Source organism: Canis aureus, chromosome 2 (genome assembly GCF_053574225.1).
Source record: "Canis aureus isolate CA01 chromosome 2, VMU_Caureus_v.1.0, whole genome shotgun sequence".
Classification (NCBI taxonomy): domain Eukaryota; kingdom Metazoa; phylum Chordata; class Mammalia; order Carnivora; family Canidae; genus Canis; species Canis aureus.
Genome location: NC_135612.1, coordinates 64,912,390 through 64,931,258, shown reverse-complemented (window position 1 = coordinate 64,931,258; position 18,869 = coordinate 64,912,390).

Genomic DNA, 18,869 nt, shown 5'->3' with positions numbered 1-18,869 from the left:
GGATCATATGGGCCAGACACTTGGGAGCAGGTAAGCCAGTTGGTTCTGACTTGGGGGTCTCTCATGAGATTACAGTCAAGATGTCAGCCCGGGCTGTAGTGATCTGAAGGATCCTCTTCTCAGATTATGCACTCATGTGGCTGGCAAATTGGTTCTGGCTGTTGGCAGAAGACATCAGTTCCTTGGCATGTGGACCTCTCAATAGGGCTGCTTGAGTGTCCCCATGATACAGAAGCTGCCTTTCCCAGAGTAAATGATCTGAGAGAATAAGGTGGAACTAACACTATCTTTTCTGACTTAGACTTGTGTTTTTGTCAGTTTGGGTTGCTATAGCAGAATAACACAGATGGGGTGGCTTATAAACAACAGAAATTTATTTCTTACAGTTCTGGAGGCTGTAAATCCAAGACCAGGGTGCCAGCAAGGTCTGTGTCTGGTGAGAGCCCTCTTCTGCTTTGCAGATGGCTATCTTCTTGTTGTATTCTCATATCAGGGGAAGAGGGAAAAGGAGCTCTCTGCAGTGTCTTTCACCAATGGATGGGCACCAATCTCATTCATAAGGCTCTACCTTTATGACTTAACTATCTCCCTATAGCCTCACCTCCTGATATCATCATAGGATTTTAACATATGAATTTGGAGGGACACAAATGTTCAGCCTAACATCTTGAAAGTCACACATTATCACTTCTGCTGCATTCTTTGGTTACACATAGTAATTTGATACAAAAAGGGAATGGATTACACAAAGCTATGAATTCCAAGAGGCCAAGATCACTGGGGGCTATTTTGGAGGCCATTTTGGAGGCTACCAGTACCACTTATTAGCTGTGTAATGTTGGATACATTATTAAATTTCACAGTGCCTCAGTTTCCTTATCTATAGAATCAGAATGATATTATAAACCTTTTTTTGATAATTAAATATGTATTATCAGTAAAACCCATAAAACATTGCTCAGAAATAGAACATACTAAGAAATATCCACTGTTAGTACTTTCATAACTCTTTAATTCACTGCTACTTAAAGAGCTGATCTTATCAGAAGGTAAGAGGTTAATACAAGAATGTAGATGAAGGAGTTGTGCTACCAAAAAAAAAAGGAGTGGTAAATTAAAAATAATTATTAATTTAAAAAAAGCCAACCAAACACAATACTGCATGTTGTGATGTAGCTGACTTACATTCTGGAGCAAGCTGTTAACTGTTTATAGATCAAGGAAACAGTTTGCAGACTAGCAGCCAGTCTCTAAACCACACTTTGAGTAGTGCTTTTCTAATTTTTGACATTCCCCTTTTTAACCACAGGAGTGCAAGCAACAGGGATAATGCTGTTGTGTTCTTTTTTCTTTTCTTCTCTCTTCTTAATTTCTCAAAATGTAGAAGGAGGTGGGTGAACTGCAGAAGGATGGAGAGAAGCAGCTAAGAGGAGTAGGTGTTGACAGGTGGGAGAGTCATGGAAAATAATGGAAGGGCAGTTACCATCTGTTTTTGTTTTTTTTTTTTTTTTCTCCACTTACAAATTCATTGCAGAATTTCTTTTTAAATAAACTTATGTCTTAGCCTGGGTTCCCTAAGAGCAGAGGCAGAGACAAAGACTTGCCTGTAGGCTATTCATCTGGAAAGCAATTCCAGGGAGTAGACACTGGGGAGAATATAGAGAAGCAAATACTAGAACAAACTGTTGAATTGACCATTGCTGCAGGCTCTGGTGTTTTGTCTCACCAGGATCTTCTGAGAGCTTTTTGATATTTCCATCTCCTTGGGATTTAAAGGGAAAAACATTTATCCACAGGCTTCTTTCCTCTATTGGTCTTAACTCTCCTTTCTCCAGTGTTGCATGTTGCATGTAAGTGTTGCATGGGTTCCCGCAGGGAGTTGAGGCCTGTGTCAGAAAAGCTCCAGGCTAGGAAACAGGAAGTGTGTGGTGTAGCTGGAGACCAGGTTCTCTGTGCTTATTCCTTTGCAGACCTCCTCGAAGTCTACTACTTGGAATGTTCACAGCAGCAGCTATAGCAAAATATAGGCCCCAGAAGTTTTCTGTGGATCACAAGAAATGTCTAATAGAATGCACTGAAATAAAGAAGCATGTTTTGAAAAAAAAAAAAAAAAGACAAAAAAAAAAAGGCAGTAGGTAGGGACTTCAAGCTTCAGCTCAAACATGTAAAGAGCTTAGAAGCCATCATTCCCATCCTTATAAGGAAAGGCTGAATAAATTGAAGATTGATGACTTTTCCCAGACCCATCAGAATATTAAGGTTGGACCTATCAGAGAATTGTAAATGCTGGGTCAATTGTCAGCTCAAGGTGAAGAGAAACAGAGCTGCTTACCTAGAGAGAAGTTGCTAGAGCCATGATCTGGTGGGAACATCAACATGGTAATTTTAGCTAATTATTAGACATGGACTAGTGTGATCATGAGAAACCTCTTTTTTTTAAATAATATTTTATTTATTTATTCATAGAGATGCAGAGAGAGAGAGAGAGAGAGAGAGAGAGGCAGAGACACAGGCAGAGGGAGAAGCAGGCTCCATACAGGGAGCCTCATGTGGGACATGTGGGACTCAATCCAGAGTCTTCAGGATCACTCCCTGGGCTGCAGGTGGCGCTAAACTGCTGGGCCACCGGGGCTGCCGGATCATGAGAAACTTCTGAGGCCCCGCAGTCTTAGGGTCCCCCAAACTTTCCTGGGTTTTCCCTCTAGGATTCCCATCAGGTTCTCATGGGGGAATCTGAGAAAAATACACTGGCAATAATGGCTCTGGCAATAATTGTGAAAGAAGTCCAAAGCCTTCTTCACAACAAGGACCTCCGCTTCTAGGGAAAGACTTTGCTAGAGCCTTATTCCAGATGGAAGAAGGGAGTTCCTTCCCCCCTTGAGTCTCCCTGTCCCACCTAAGGGAAAAAACAGAGACAAACTAATTTCATCAGGGAATGACAGCAATGCCACAAAGGACAGGAGGGAGGAATTGTTAATACTCTAAAATCCCTGCACAGTCCACAAATTGGTAAAGTGTCTTGCCGGCTTAGATTAGTGCTGTGTGGCCAGCGTATATCAAAACTCTGGCAACCACTGAGAGAGCAGATAGTATGGAGTTACACTTAAGATCATGAGGCCGTAGGCCTACATGTAAAATGCAAAACTACAAAACTCCTACAAGATAATGCAAAAGGAAATCTTCAGGTGACCTTGGCTTTGGTCACTCAGATGATTGAGAAGGTGATAATTGATAAATTGATAAGTTTGGCATCATTAAAATTAAACACTTTTGCTATTTGAAAGACTGTTAAGAGAACAGAAGGGCAAGTCATAGACTGGGTGAAAATCTTTGCAAATCACAGATCTAATAAAGAACTGGTAATCAAACTTTACAAACAACTTTTAAAGCTCAACAATAAGAAAACAACTCAATTAAAAAATCAACAAAGTCCCTGAAGAGACATCTGAAAAGATGCTCAACACAATGTGTCATTAGGGAAATGCAAATTGGAATGACAATGTGACACTACTACATGCCTATTAAAAATGGCTGAAATCCAAAACACTGGCAACAACAAATTCTGGTGATGACATGGTGCAACAGGAACTCCCATTTATTGCTGGTGGGAAATGGCACAGCTATTTTGGAAGACAATTTCTTAAAAAAGCACACATACTCTTACTATCTGATCCAGTAATCATGCTCTTTGATATTTATTCAAATGAGTCAAAAAATTATGTCCATACAAAAGCTTGTACATGAATGTTTGTAGCCACTTTGTTTCTAATGCCAGAACTTGGAAACAACTACAATGTCCTTTGATAAGTGAATGGTAAAACAAACTGTGATATCCATTCAATGAAATATTATACAGTGATTAAAAGGAATGAGCTATCAGGCCACAAAAAATATATGAAAGAGCCTTAAATGTGTGTTGATAAGTGGAAGAAACCCATCTGAAATGCTATGTACTAGATGATTCCAATATATTACATTCTGGGAAAAAAAGTAGAACTATGGAATTAATAAAAAGATCAGTGGTTGCCAGGAGTTTGTGAGAGGGAGGAGGAAGGATGAATAAGTGGAGCATAAGGAATTTACCCACAGTGAAACTATTCTGGGGGATACTGTAATGGTGAATGGATGTCACTATACGTTGGTTAAAACTCACAGTATATACAACACAAAGAGTGAGTCTTATGTAAAGTAGGGACTTCAGTTAATAGTAATCCATCAATATTGGCTAATCAATGTAAGAAATGTACCACAGTAACGCAAGATGCTGGAGGTGGGAGGAAGTATATGGAAACTCTTCTTTCTGCCCAATCTTTCTGTAAACCTAAAAGTGTCCTAAAAAATAACACCTATTAAGTAAAAAATATTATCATACAAGATGCTCAATTAAAAGCAGAGAAGACAAAAAAAGAGGGAAAAGAAACCAAGAAAAAAAACAGTGAACAAAGAGCAGTTACAAACATAAAAGATATTAACCCAACAATACCAGTAATCACTTTGAATGTGAGTAGTCTAAATACGTCCATTAAAAGATGGAGATGCCATGGCTTACTATGTAGAAAATCCAAAAGAGTCTACAAAATACCTCAACAATTCTTGGAACTAATAAGCAAGTACAACAAGCTAACTGGAAACAAGGTCGATGTGCAAAAGTCAAAGGCCTTTCTATGTATCAACAAGGTACAACTAAAATCTGAAAAGAAAATACCATAAAAATGTAATAGTTTAATATAAATCTAACAAAATAACTTGCCACTTGGAATGATATAGATGGAGCTAGAGATTATTCTGCCAAGCAAAGTAAGTCAGCCAGAGAAAGACAAACATCACATGATTTCCCTCATCTGTAGAATTTAAGAAACAAAACAAACAAGGAAAAAAAGACTAACCAAGAAACAGACTCTTAACTATAGAGAACAAATTGATGGTCACCAGAGGGAAAGTGAGTGGGAGATGGGTTAAATAGGTGATAGAATTAAGGAGGGCACTTGTGGTGAGCACTGGGTGTTGCATGGAAGTGTTAATCATGAAATTGTATATCTGAAACTAATATTACACTGTATGTTAAGTAACTGGAATTTAAATAAAAACTTGGAGAAAAAAATAAAAAAATATGGGGCATCTGGGTTGCTCAGTCAATTAAGTGTCTGACTCTTGATTTAGGTTCAGCATGATCTCAAGGGTCATGAGATTGAGCCCTGCATGGGGCTCCATGATGAGCGTGGAGCCTGATTAAGATTCTCTCTCTCCCTCTCCCTCTCCCTCTGCCCCTCCTCCTGCTCCTTGCTTGTCCACTCTGTCTCTCTAAAATGCATATGTATATATATATATACACAAGATATGTATATGGAAAATGCAAAAAACCAATGAAAGAAATAAAAGGAGATTAAATAGGTGAAAAGGTATTCCCATGTTTATAGGTCGAAAGAGACAATATCACTCAGGTGTCAATTATTCCCAACCTGATCTATAGATTCAATACAATTCCAATCAGAATCCCAGCAAGCTATTTTGTAGATACCAACCCTCTGACTCTAAAAAATTCAGACCTTACATTTTTACATGGACAAGCAAAGGACCTAAATATAGCCAACACAATACTGAAGAACAAAACTGGGGAACTTGCATTACTAAATTCAAGACTTACATTAAAGGTAAAGTGTATTGACAAAAGAATGGACACATTGATCAATGGAACACAATAGAGAGCCCAGGAATAGAACCACAAAAACTTAGTAAACGATTTTTGACAAAGGGGCAAAGACAATTCAATGGAGAAAGAATAGTTTTGTTCAACAAATGTATTGGAACAATTAGGTGTCCATATGTAATACATAAACCTAGACACAGATCTTACATCTTACTAAAAATTAACTCAAAATGGATCATAAGCTTTAATGTAAAATGTAAAACTATAAAACTTCTAGAAGAAAATATGGGAAAAATCTCTGTGATTCTAGATTTGGCACTGAGTTTTTAGATACAACACCAAAAGCAAGATTCATGAAAGAAAAAATAAGTGAGATGGCCTTTGTTAAAATAACAACTTTTTTTCACTGAAAACAGATACTTTTAAGACTATGAAAAGGCAGCCACAGACTAGGAGGAAATATTTGCAAATATAACTGATAAAGGACTTATATACAAAATATACAAAGAACTTGCAACTCAACAATAAGAAATGAGAAACTCAATTTAAAAAATGGGCAAAACATCTGAAAAGACATCACTGAAGAAGAATGACAAATGGAAAATAAGCATAGGAAAATAGGTTCAGTATCTTCTGTGTGGTGGGCAACATAGTGGCCCTCCAAATACATACATGTTCTAATCTTCATAACCTGTGAATATGTTACCTTTCATGGCAAAGGGACTGCACATATGCTTAAGGTTACGGGCCTTAAGAAGGGAGATTGTCCTGAATTGTCCTGGTGGATCCAATCATGTGAGTCCTTCAAATTGGACAAATGTCCTGATTGCACTCAGAAGGAGATACAGTGACAGGAGAAAGATCACAATGATGCTTAGTTGCTGGGTTTGACAAGGGAGGAAGGGGCCATGAACCAAGGAATGTAAGAATCCTCTGGAAACTGGGAGTCAAGGGAACAGATTCTCCCCTAGAATCTCCAGAAAGGAGTATAGTCCTGCTTACTCCTTGATTTTACCTCAGTGAGACCAGTGTTGGACTTCTAACTAATTCTATTGGAATATAGCACTTTTGTGTTATTTAAATTCACTTAGTTTGTGGTAATTTGCTACAGCAGCAGTAAACAAATACAATTTGTCATTGGAGAAATGCAAATTAAAACCTCAATGAGATATTGCTGCATAGCTATTAAGAGGGATGAAATAAAAAATTGGCAATACTAGTTCCTGGTTAGCATGTAGAGCAACAGGAACTCGTATTCTGATCGGAAGGCAAAACGGTACAGCTACTTTGGAAGACAATGGAAGTTCCTTACAAAGACAAACTGTGTTGTCATATGATCAGCAGTCATATCCTAAGGTGTTTACTCAATTGGCTTGAAAACTGATGTCCCCACAAAAACTTGTATGTGAATGTTTGTAACACCCTTATTCATAATGGCCAAAAACTGAAAGCAAACTGGTATGTCCTAAAATAGGTGAATGGATAAGAAAACTGGCATATCCATACAATGAAATATTGTTCAATGACAAAAAAGAATGTGCCATCAAGCCATACAGATACATGAGTGAATCTTAAATGCATATTGATAAATGAAAGAAGCCAACCTGAGAATTCTAAATACTTTATGATTCCATTTATATAATATTCCAAAAAAGAGAAAACTATAGAGTCTATAAAAAACCCCCAAAACCCAAACCAATAACAACAAAACAAAGTAATATGGTGGATTCCAGGTTAGAGAAAGGGGTGGTTGAATAGGTAAAGCACCTGTAATTGTTTTATAAGTGAAACAATTCTGAATAATACTGTTATTATACCATGTATTTGTGAAAAGCCATAAAACATTAAAGCATGAACCTTAAGAAGTGAACATTAACTCATGCCACTTAAAAATAATCATTTTGAGGGTACCTGGAAGGCTCAGGTCACAATCTTGAGGTTGTGAGATTAGCCCCCATCAGGCTCTGCATTCAGTGTGGAGCCTGCTTAGGATTCTCTTTCCCCCTCTCTCTCTGTCTCTCTCTGTTTTTCTCTCCCTCTCTCAAAAAAAAAAAAATTATTTAAGAGGTTGGGGCATGGGACATACCAGTGTGGGATGCAAAATGTCTAACTATTTTGCAAATGTTTGAAATAACTTTATTGAAGGAGATGGGAAGAAAGATGCTGATCCTTGTGCCTGGAAAAAAGTGGAGTCTGTGAGAATAAAGGCAGAAGAAACTGCACATAAGTGCTGTACTTTAGTTGATAAAGTTATCTCCCACAAGGGTAGTCAACAATTCTGATACCTCTAACATGTATATGGGAATTCAATAATGAAGTAAAGGGGTGGTGAATGGTGGGAGCCAGGCTTCTCATGATTGGAGTGGCAGGATACAGACAGGCAAGGGAAAAGGCTAGAATGGTTTCTATGGTAACAAATTAGAATTGGAGACATCAGTATGAACTCATGTTAAGCTTAAAATTGATACCGATGGTTATATATAGAAATGTTTACAGATATCTGTATATCTCAGGTTAGTATACACACCTATATTTCCTTGCTCTGTCAACTGAAAGGGACTACAAGCAACAATACCCAGTAACAATGAGTATATCTAGAACCTAGGTCTTATTTCCTAATATCATTCTCAACAAAGGAACCAAGGCACATTGGAGAAATGACATTCTATGACCGGGGCAGGAAATATATGACATGAGCCTGGAGCCTTTTACAGTGTCAAAAAGTAAGGAAGTGCTTAAAAAAAAAGGAGGGAAGGGTGAGGCGCCTGGGTGGCTCTGTTGGTTAAGCATGTGCCTTTAGCTCAGGTCATGATCTCTGGGTCCTGGGATTTAGCTCTGAGTTGGGCTTCCTGCTCAGCTAGGAGTCTGCTTTTTCCTCTTCCTCCACCCCTCCTCTCTGCTTGTGCTCCCTCTCAAATAAATAAATGAAATCTTAAAAAAAAGAGAGAGAGAGAGAAAACTCACAATGATGGGGTCATATCAAAGGAACACAGGAGCCAACTGAAAGAACACCTAATGACCATATCTGAAACAATTAGAGCAGCAAAACAGATAAAGTAGTATTGAGTTAAGAGAATAGAAGAAGTATACGTGTACCTATACTGATATAAATAAATGAATAAATAGGTGGGAGAGAATAGATAAATCTCTCATGCAGAAGAAATCCAAATAATTTATGTGGATGGTTACCCAGTCTTCAAATGGTGGAGCATAACTTCCCACTCTTCAAGTGCTTTAATAAAACCACCTTTTTGCACCAAAAACGTCTCAAGAATTCTTTCTTGGCCGTCAGCACTGGAACCCACCCCACCAAACTTCACCTACATTCCAAAAACTACATCAATTTCTTTTTGATTTGATAACACCTAGGCAATTCAACTGCAATATGTCTGTGTATGCTGACAATCCTTAGCTTTGAGTGTATTGGTGGTGGACACTGTGTGTACTGGGGGAGGCATATTTGAAAAATAAAATGACAGAAAGGCCCATTATCAACCAAAAAGGATAACCTTGAGGTTTTTCCAAAGTCTGGGTAGAGAAAGGAGGGCATCTTGCAATTACAAAATTGATATCAGAGGAGTTCTGATCTGTCAGTGGAACAAGCCCTAGTAAGGAAGGCGGATACAGCAGAAAGTGAGAGTCGCACAGCTGTGTATCAATGAGCCCTAAGGGATCATTCTGGGCCAAAGGATTTAGAGACTCAAAGAGTAAACTCCGGGGAATGACAACCAGGATTGCCTCCTCTGTCTCTTGCTTGCTTTGTGACCTTGGGCATATTAACCTCTGAGCTCTTGTTTCCTACCTGTAAAGTAGGAATGATAACAGTACCTGCTTCCTTAGGGCTGAGGTATAGTTTAAATGAGTTAATGGAGTAGCCTTGGCACACAGGGAGAACTTCCTGAGGAGCCCGAGACCCCGGAAAAATGAGTGTCCCCCTCCTGACCCATTCATGCAACACCATTTTCCAAAGCTGCTTCTGTGAGGCCACGTGAGCCATGCTGTTATGCTGGCCACGGCCACAGAGAGAGCCAGAATCAGGGTTCATCAATGAAGGAGTCCCAACTGTCATCGATGGTTAAACTCTTGGGCATCTCCACTGACAAATGGATCAGGGCCTTTGGATTTGGGTTGTTTTATCTTTATAGTCTTAATGACCAGACGGGAGTCCCCTCCCACCTCCACTATGGGTCTGAAAGCTTCCTCCTGTTTGTTCTACCTGTTGACTCTGGTTTCACCCACCCGGCAGTGTGGACCGAATCCTTCCCCTGACACTCCAGCAGAGGCCCTGGAGTCGGCCACCAAGTCCAGTCCTTCTCCCACCTAACTCTGGAACAGTAAGAATGCCTGAGTGCCTTGGTCGGCCAACTCCAGATATCTGAAATAAAGCCATCATATCAGGACCTGGGTGCCTCTGCCGTCCTCAGGGGCCAGCCTCACCGAACTTGGTGCTGTGTGTGTTTGGGAAGAAGGGATGATTTTAAGGGCATTTTGTTAGCAAGTTTGCTCGCCTAAGGGCCTGTATGCTCTGATTTTCTCCAAAACCCTTGAGAAGCTCTGTTTCCTGATGATCGGTGGTAAAATCCCCAGAACAGGATTGGTTGTGTGAAATTTCAGATTTTATGCAAGTTCATAGCTAGAACCCATGCACAATTACTGCTAAGAGTTGATTTTGTCCCTGTGAAAGCCCCGCGGATTAGGCCTTTCAGAAGAAAGGACAAAGCCGCTTCTGAACTTTTAGCCTCCATTGGCTATTCCATGATAAAATAGTCTTCGTACTGCCAGTGCATTTACAATGTAAACGTTTTCTTTTCAAGGTCAGGGTTTTAGAGCCCAAGGCCACTATTGAAACTGCAGGGGCAGAGCCGGAACAATTCTGCTGGCATTCTAAAAATAAGACGCTTTATTTTCAAACTGCAGGATGTGGTTTAAAAGACAGTCTCAAAAAAAAAAAATAAAAATAAAAATAAAAGACAGTCTCAACGATTTACTTTTTTGACTGCCACTTGGATCCCTTTCTGTCAATTTGGCCTGAGAGAAAGAGGCTGGTCCCATACAAAGGGAACACCAATTTCTGAGAACTGCCCAAGATTAACTCTTTTGGATTCTCCAAACTTCCCCTCCCTCTAGGGCCCAGGTGAGGAGCTGTGAGAGTCAGGGTGGCTGAATCACAAGTGGGATCAGGCCTCCATCAGATATACCAGCCGGGAGGAAATTCTGCCTGGGAACCAAAGCTGCAGTGACCCACAGAGCTGGAGCACTGAAGACCTCGGGGGGAAAGCGTCCCTTTGCTGTTCTAGAGGCTGAAATGTGCCTGTGAGGCAGGCTGAGATTCTTCGTCCTCTTCATTCCCTCTTTCTCTCTGTTTTTCATGCTCAGTGAAAAGGAGAGAGTGGCCTTTAGCATAAAAAAATGCAAATGAAGCATTCAGGACAGGGCACAATAGTGGCACTCAGAAGATTTGCTGGTCCTGAAGATGCTTCTCCACCACCACCCCTCCAAGTCAAAGGTTGATTTGACTTGTACAAGTCAACCTTGCCCTTTCTGGTTGCTGATCTTTGCTTTGGGCATATGGGACTTGGGCAGCATGAACCTGAGGCTGAGTTTCTTGGGAGAAGGAAGGCAGAGGGAGGTTAGAGAGTCTGGAAAAAAAGTCCAGGGGTGAAGGGCACTGCCCTATTAGCATTTGAGTCCTGAGGGTGTGTGGATAGAGAGCTGACCCCACAAGATCAGCAAGCACATGCCAGTCTTCTTACCTGATTCATGTCAGTAATCAGGAAGACCGTATTTTCTGTTCATACACTGCACTAACAGGCCCATCTGGACTTCCCTGGGCATAACAGTAGCCTTTTACATATTTTTATATAATATATGTAATGAATTACATTTACTACATATATAACTGTATGTAGTACATATGGGTGTGTTTATACATATGTGTGTGTGTATTTTTTCCAGAGCCATGTTATTCATAAGAGCTTGCTTGAAACCTTGATTTTGACAAAATTAAAGTGGCCATTTTACAACCATCCTAACCAACATTCTCTTTTCCATAATTCTTTTGGGACTTTTGAATGACCCTTTTTTTTTTTTTTTTTAAAGTATCATTTAGAATTGCTTTTACGGTGCTTGAGAATCCTGAGTGACTGGGTAGTTCTCTAAATGGAAGTCGGGTTAATATGCATTTAAGTGCTTTTTTCTGTTCTTTCCTACTCTATAGCTAAATCATGTTATCTGCCTCCTTGCTGGAGTCATGTCACAGATTTAGGATATGTATGGAAGTCTAACATCAGATACGTAGGAGTGTACGCAAGAAGTGTCATGGTGTAGGAAGAGCTAACTGGCTGGCATTCAAGAAGGTGACCTTTATTCATGTTGCCCAAGCTAGGTGGCCTTTTGAAAATACTTTTTCTGAACCTCTGTTTATGTATCTGCATGATGGGAAGGTTAAGCTGACTCAGTGGTGGTCAATTCTTCAAATATAAGATGTGAAACTCCCTCTCCCTTTTCTTTAACTCTTCCTATGAATCTTTTTCAATACCGGGATTTGCCCTCATTGATTCCTGCTCCTATATTCTTATTTCCCTGACTCTTTCCACAGTTGGTTCATTTTCATTCTGTAAAACTCTCAGCTCAAAAGTTATACCCTCAGAGAAGCCTTCCTGGACTACTTGGTCTAAGTTGCCCTGTTCTCCAAATTACTCTGTTTGTATATATGTTGTACATATTTTCTCTCTCTCATGAAGGCTAGGATCTTGTGTGTCTTATTCGCTGCTGGACCTTCTAAATTTGAAGAGTGCCTGGCATCTAAGAAGTGCTCAACATCTATGTTAAGGTAAAAGAACCTTTGACAGAAAGAATTCTTTTCACAGAATTAACCTCCTTCAGTGCATATTTTGCTATGATAGAGTTTAATGTCTTAATCGCATCAACTTTAGAGTTATGAGAGATGGGGAGAGTGTGATGGCTTTTGTGTTCTTGCCAGTCTGGCTCACAGCCTCTTTCTTGAGGCTATGTGGGAATCCCTGGAATCTGCGATTGAGTCTGGGCATGATGTGTGAGCCATATATCCAGCTGTCTTCCAGCTGCAGTGAAGCACTGACAGAGCAGTTCAGTGACCATCTCTGGGTGGAGATGGAGGGACCTGGCAACCATCTCTGATGGAGAAGTCACAAGAAGAATCTGCTATAGTTCCTTATGTCAAACGACCAGTTTAAGTGATTTAGAGTTCACCCCATTAGTGTTTGAGGGTAATGAAGAATGCTAGCATTACCTATATACAAATCTCATACTAATAAGTTAAGGTCAGGAAGTGCTCTTTTCTTCACTTCCCCAGAGAAAGTTCTGCATTCTTTGAAACTGTACTATACATAGCAAAGTATACCAGTCAGCCAGCAAATATTTCTCACACATTAACTTGCCACGTGACATGCTGTGATGATGGAAAATCTCTTGTCATAACCTCCTTCAACTTAAAAGCACCCAAGAAGCCCTTTGTGGATAGATTTTAGAATGATTAAATGGGATCCCAAGCCAGGCTTTAGTATGAGTATTGGATTTATCAAAACCATCTATCGTTCTTAAATGGTGTCACAAAGTTGTCACTTTCTACCTTTCATTTTTCAAATCAATACCCAAAGGGGTTCATTCACCTCTTAAAAAAGTGGCTCATGAAATGTAATCCTCTAGTGGCAGCTTTCTAAGGCCACATGGTCCAAGTATTATGGCAAAAATCATAGGCACTCTTGTCTGAGATAAGAGATTAGCATCTTTCTCTAAGTTTTTTTTTCTTTAATCCAAATGAGTTCTCTTTAATAAAAGAGAAAAGCATGTGCAAATCTCAAGGAAACCTATAAAATTCATACTTCAGAGCAAATCATTTCTTAAAAGCAAGTTTTTATTTTTTTTAAGAAAAAGAAGACTGTAACATAAAACTAGGTATTTTTTCTTTCTACTACTTGGTGTGTATTATTAGTAAAAATTGCAGTCTTTTTTTTCTAGTAAGATCATGAGCTCTAATCAGCAGTAACCTGCAGTTTTACAGCTTTGGCAGTGGTTTACCCAATCTCATGCCCTTTCTACAGAAAAAGAGAGCAAAGGAAAACACTATACAATCTCAGAAGCACAGGACAAATTGGGAGAAATATTTCCAACTCATGTCCCAGAAATGGCTAATTAGGAAAGTGTAAGTGAAAGAGTCAGTGTTTAGAAAACCCTCACTTCATGTCTCTCCATTCCTCTGACACCACTACTGCACTCACAACACTCTGATACCAGGTGTGTCACAATTCAGCAACACCAGCTGGGTGTCCTACAATTTATCTCAAATCCAATGCCATCTACTGGGGGATAGTGTCAAATCACACATGGTAATGTCTCAGTCCGTAAGACTGCCCCTTAGTACACAGTCCCAAGTCCAGCTGGTAACCAGTGCTTCTGACTCATCAGCTGTAAGTCAGAGGTTCCCATGACCTCCTCCTTGGGTTTGGTTAATTTCTATAGGGGCTCACAGAATTTAGGAAAACTGTTTATGTTTATTTTAAAGGGTATGATAAAGGATACAAATGAACATCCAGATGGAAGAGATGCATAGGACAAGGTAAATGGGAAGGGCACAGAACTTCTACATCCTCTCCAGGTATGCCACTGTCCCATACCTCTGTAGGTTCACCAACCTGAAAGCTCTCTGAACCTGTACTTTTGAGATTTTTATGGAGGGCGCATCACATATGCAAAATCCATCATTAACTCCAGTTTCATCTCCTCCTCCCTTGCTGGAGAATGCAAGGTGAGATTGAAAATTCTAAGCTTCTAATCATGGTTTGGTCTTTCTTTTTTTTTTTTTTTTTTGGTTTGGTCTTTCTGATGAAGCCCCCATCCAGGTGAGGTAGGGACAAATGGGGCTAGGCAGGGCTAGGTAGGGGGCCATGGAATCAGGCTCACAAAAATCCCAAAAATGTGGAGGTGAAAGTAAACCAGAGTTAAATAAACCAGACCATCCTGTCCCAGCTGCCAGAGGTGGGGTCTTGTTATAACAGCTACTTGTGACCAACAAAGAATTACCGGGGCCCTAAAAAGGAAGTAAGCCATTAGAGATGTTATCAAGAGTCCTTACTCAATGGTGATATCAATAGATATGTTAAAAGATTTAGGTTCCCTTGTTGGCTTTCAATAAAAGCCCTCAGTGGCAACTCTGTTGGGACCCCTCTCACTTCTGAAAGCTTTCTCTGTATCCTTGCTTAATAAACTTCTATCCCTTTACTCACTCTCCTGTGTCTGTGAAATTCATTCTTCCACTCTATGAGACAAGAACCAAGCCCTCCCTTATTACAGGAACCCACCAAGAGTTCCCTCATTAGATCAAAAGATATTCCTATCACCCAAGAAATTTCAAAGGATTTAAAAACTTGGCTACAGGAAGCAGAATCAAAAACCAATTAGAACAAAGGATGCTCCTAGTGCTCTTGTCACTTACAAAATTGTAAGAGTTTTAGGAGCTTTTAGGCAGGAACTGGAAGCAGAGACCGATATACATATTTTCTATTATTTCACACTCACAATCAGAAGACAAGTGGGCAACGGAAGTGAACAGATAGAAAAAAGATATAAATGGAATCATATAACATATAAAAAAGGTTGTACTTACTCATAAAAGAGAAATGCAAATTAAAACTACCCAGGAAATGTCATTATTCACCTAGTAGATAGGCAGAAATCTGAAATTTGGAGCCACAGGAGAGCAAATACTTTTATATGTACCTGGCAGCAGTGCAAATTTGCACAACTCTACAAAAGACAATTTGGAAGCAGCTGCGTAATTTACAAATGCATGCATTTTTTGACCTGGCACTTCCACTTCTAGGAATTTATCCAACATTTATGATCATATGGGGGAGAAATGCTGTATATACAAGGTTATTCTTTCCATCATTGTTTATAATTGCAGAAAATCAGAAACAACCTAGACGTCCATCAGAAGGGGACTGATAAATAAATTTTTATTCATCTTCACAATGAAGAAGTTCTTCATGTATATTTATGGGAAGATTGCTAAGATGTTATTAAGTAAAAAATATAAGATTCAGGAAGTGTATAGTAGTCTACTGTTTGTTTCAAAAAAGGATAAAAACATATGTATGCCTGTATTAGTAGTAAGTAGGAAAGTATTCACTTGTATATGGGCTAAATTGGTAAAGGGGGTCAAAAGGCATAAACTTCCAGTTATACAATAAATAAGTAATGGAAAGGTAATCTGCAGCAGGAGACTATAGTTAATAACACTGTATTGCATACTTAAAAGTTGCTAAGAAAGTAAATCTTAAAAGTTTTCATCACAAGACAAGATGTGCAACTACTGTGATGGATGTTAACTAGACATAACTGATCATTTTGCAATTTACATGTATACTGAATCATGTATACTTGAGACCAATATAATGTTATATGTCAATTATATCTCGATAAAAAAGAAAAAAAAACCTAACCCTATGAAACAGGTATCTTATTCATCCCATTGTACACATGAGGACATTGAAACTCAGAGAAGTGAAGCACTGTGGCAGAGATATAAACTGAGTTCAGACCTGTCAGATTTCAAAAGCCATATTGTTGGGACACCTGGGTGGCTCAGTGGTTGAGCATCTGCCTTTAGCTCAGGGCATGATCCTGGAGCCCCGGGATCAGGTCCCACATCGGGCTCCCTGCAGGGAACCTGCTTCTCCCCCCTCCTGTATGTGCCTCTCTCTGTCTCTCATGAATAAATAAAATCTTTAAAAAAAGCCATATTGTTAAATATTTATACTGTATCACAAATTGTGTCGCTCTGCTGAGACTCAGATTATCAATTCTTTCACTTGTTAAAGGAGGACAGGGGTCCATCTCACTGAATTGGTGAAGATGTGTTGGTAAGAGCTGAGGTTGGTGCTTGGTATATAGTAGGTGTTCAGTATTTCTTTCTCCCATTACTAAGATCCTAGAACCCAGAGTCTAGGGTTTCGAAGTTGATAAGGGCCTTATCTCTGAATCCTGGCCAAGGTTATTGGGAATGTGGTAGTATATTCGTGAAAAATAAACCAGATTTCTAAAAAATACAAAAAGCAAAAGAAAAGAAGCCCAAGAGAGTGTCAAGCAATTATCTTCTCACAGAAATAAATGCTATTGATATTTTTGCACACTTCCAGAGTTTCCATATTTCTTTTTATCATTTAATAAGTTGAGTACATGTTTCCAACTCAGTACATGTAGCTCTGTCTCATTCATTGTCATAGTTGCATAATATCACATTATTGGAATTCATCCATTTATTTAACAAATATTTACTCAGCCCCTGTTCTCTCCAGGACTCAATGTAGGCAGCAAGGATATAGCCATGAACAGACATAGTGGTCTCTGCCAGTCAGGAAGCTCACATCTTTTATTTGGCAGTCCCTACTCATAAATAGTCAAGTTGTTGCTCCAAAGACAATGGTATTGTGACCCCTCGGTGAACCTGTGAGCATTTATCTAAAGCATGGTTCCTAGAGGGTATTTGACCTATCAAAGTGTTTGTGTTCTTTTAGGATCTTGATAGATGGTGTACTCCACACCCAACCCTAATACTTCAAAAAACATGCTAAAAAATTTTATATGTATATATGTATTTTACATATAGGTAGTTAAATATTTGCTTGTACAAGCTTGAAATATCTGTGGAATGAGGAACACACTGCACAAGCAATGAGAGAAGAAATGATTCTCTGTGCAGAATGTGATAATGTAGAGGAAAGTATAAGGTACCATGGGTGCTCAGAGACAAAAATGACACTTTCTAGGAACTGGTAAAAGGAAGAGTAAATCTTGATCTATGGGTGACAATTCTCCAGATAGTAAGTATGGAATAGGACACTCCAGGTAGAAAAAGTGCTCAAGGGCTAGAGAGAGGATGATGTGACATTTGGTACTTGGTAAAAAGTGCAATGTGACCAGAGTTCCTGGTGAACTGGAAGGGAGTGGTAAGAGATGTGTCAAGGAAGGCTGACTCCAAGCCAAGGGAGCAAGATAGGTGAAGATGCTGGGATGGGAAGGAGATCGGTGAATGGTGCCAGCCTCATTGTGGCAGAGCTGTCCCTTGGCCATCAGAAATACAACTAAAGATGCAAGAAAGAGCTTTGCACACACTGCTTAGCCTCATTGCATTAATCCTTCCTAGGAAGCCTGGATGATAATAAGCCTGGTTCCTACCCTGCCCAGCCCAGTGTATCCTCCACTACACTGAGAGTGTGATTTCTGGTGCCCAGATCAGATCAAACTGTGCCCACCACTGCTCCACTGCTCTCAGAATCAAGTCCAGATTGCTCAGTGCAGAACATAGGCCTCTGTGATGTGGTCTGGTCTCATTTCTCCCAGCCCCATTTCCTTGAGTGGGATTCTCCAGCTATCCTGTACCACTTGAGTGTGGTCCACCAGCCTAATGATATTCCATGCCTCTAGGCTTTTCTTCTGCTGAGGATGCCCAATCTCCCCTTCCTTCTTGTTCGTGCCTACTCGACATTCCAGACCTAGCTCCGATGTCTTCTCTTTTGGGCAGCCTTCCTCAAGGATCCACTCTCCCCTATCCTACTCCAGGCTGATTACAGGGCCCTCCTCTACTCACCTGAACTACACCATATATGTCTCTGGGAGAAGTGGGGTTGGGGGAATTCAAGTCTGGTGCCAGAGATAACTGGTTCTCTCTTATTCTATCTGCTACTTCAAATCTTGGTGACTTTCAGCCAACTAGTCAACCTGGCTATACCTCTGTGTGTTCTCTTCTATAAAATGAGGCGGACAATCTTATTTTGCATGATCACCACGTGGTTCAGATGGGATTATGTATACAAAGCATGATTCACAATGTCTGACTCCAAATAGGCGATCAACCAGAGCACCTCTCACTGTGAGTATTACTACAGGTGTTCTCCTTGCTGTTGTCACTGATGAAGTATTTCTTTTCCCCCATCAAAAGTATCTGTTTATGTACTTTGTTCTTTTGGGTTTTCCCTTTGCCACAGGGGGACCATCTTCTGAGCATCTCCTGTGCTCAGTGCAGAGAGTACCTCCTATTAGGCACCCAGAAGATATTTATTGAAATCAATTAATTAACCACAAAACATATATAATATATAATACCATACCATAGTCATACTAATGATGGTGATGGCAACATGGATTTGCACAGCTTCACAGCTTAACGAGGCACTTTGGCTTG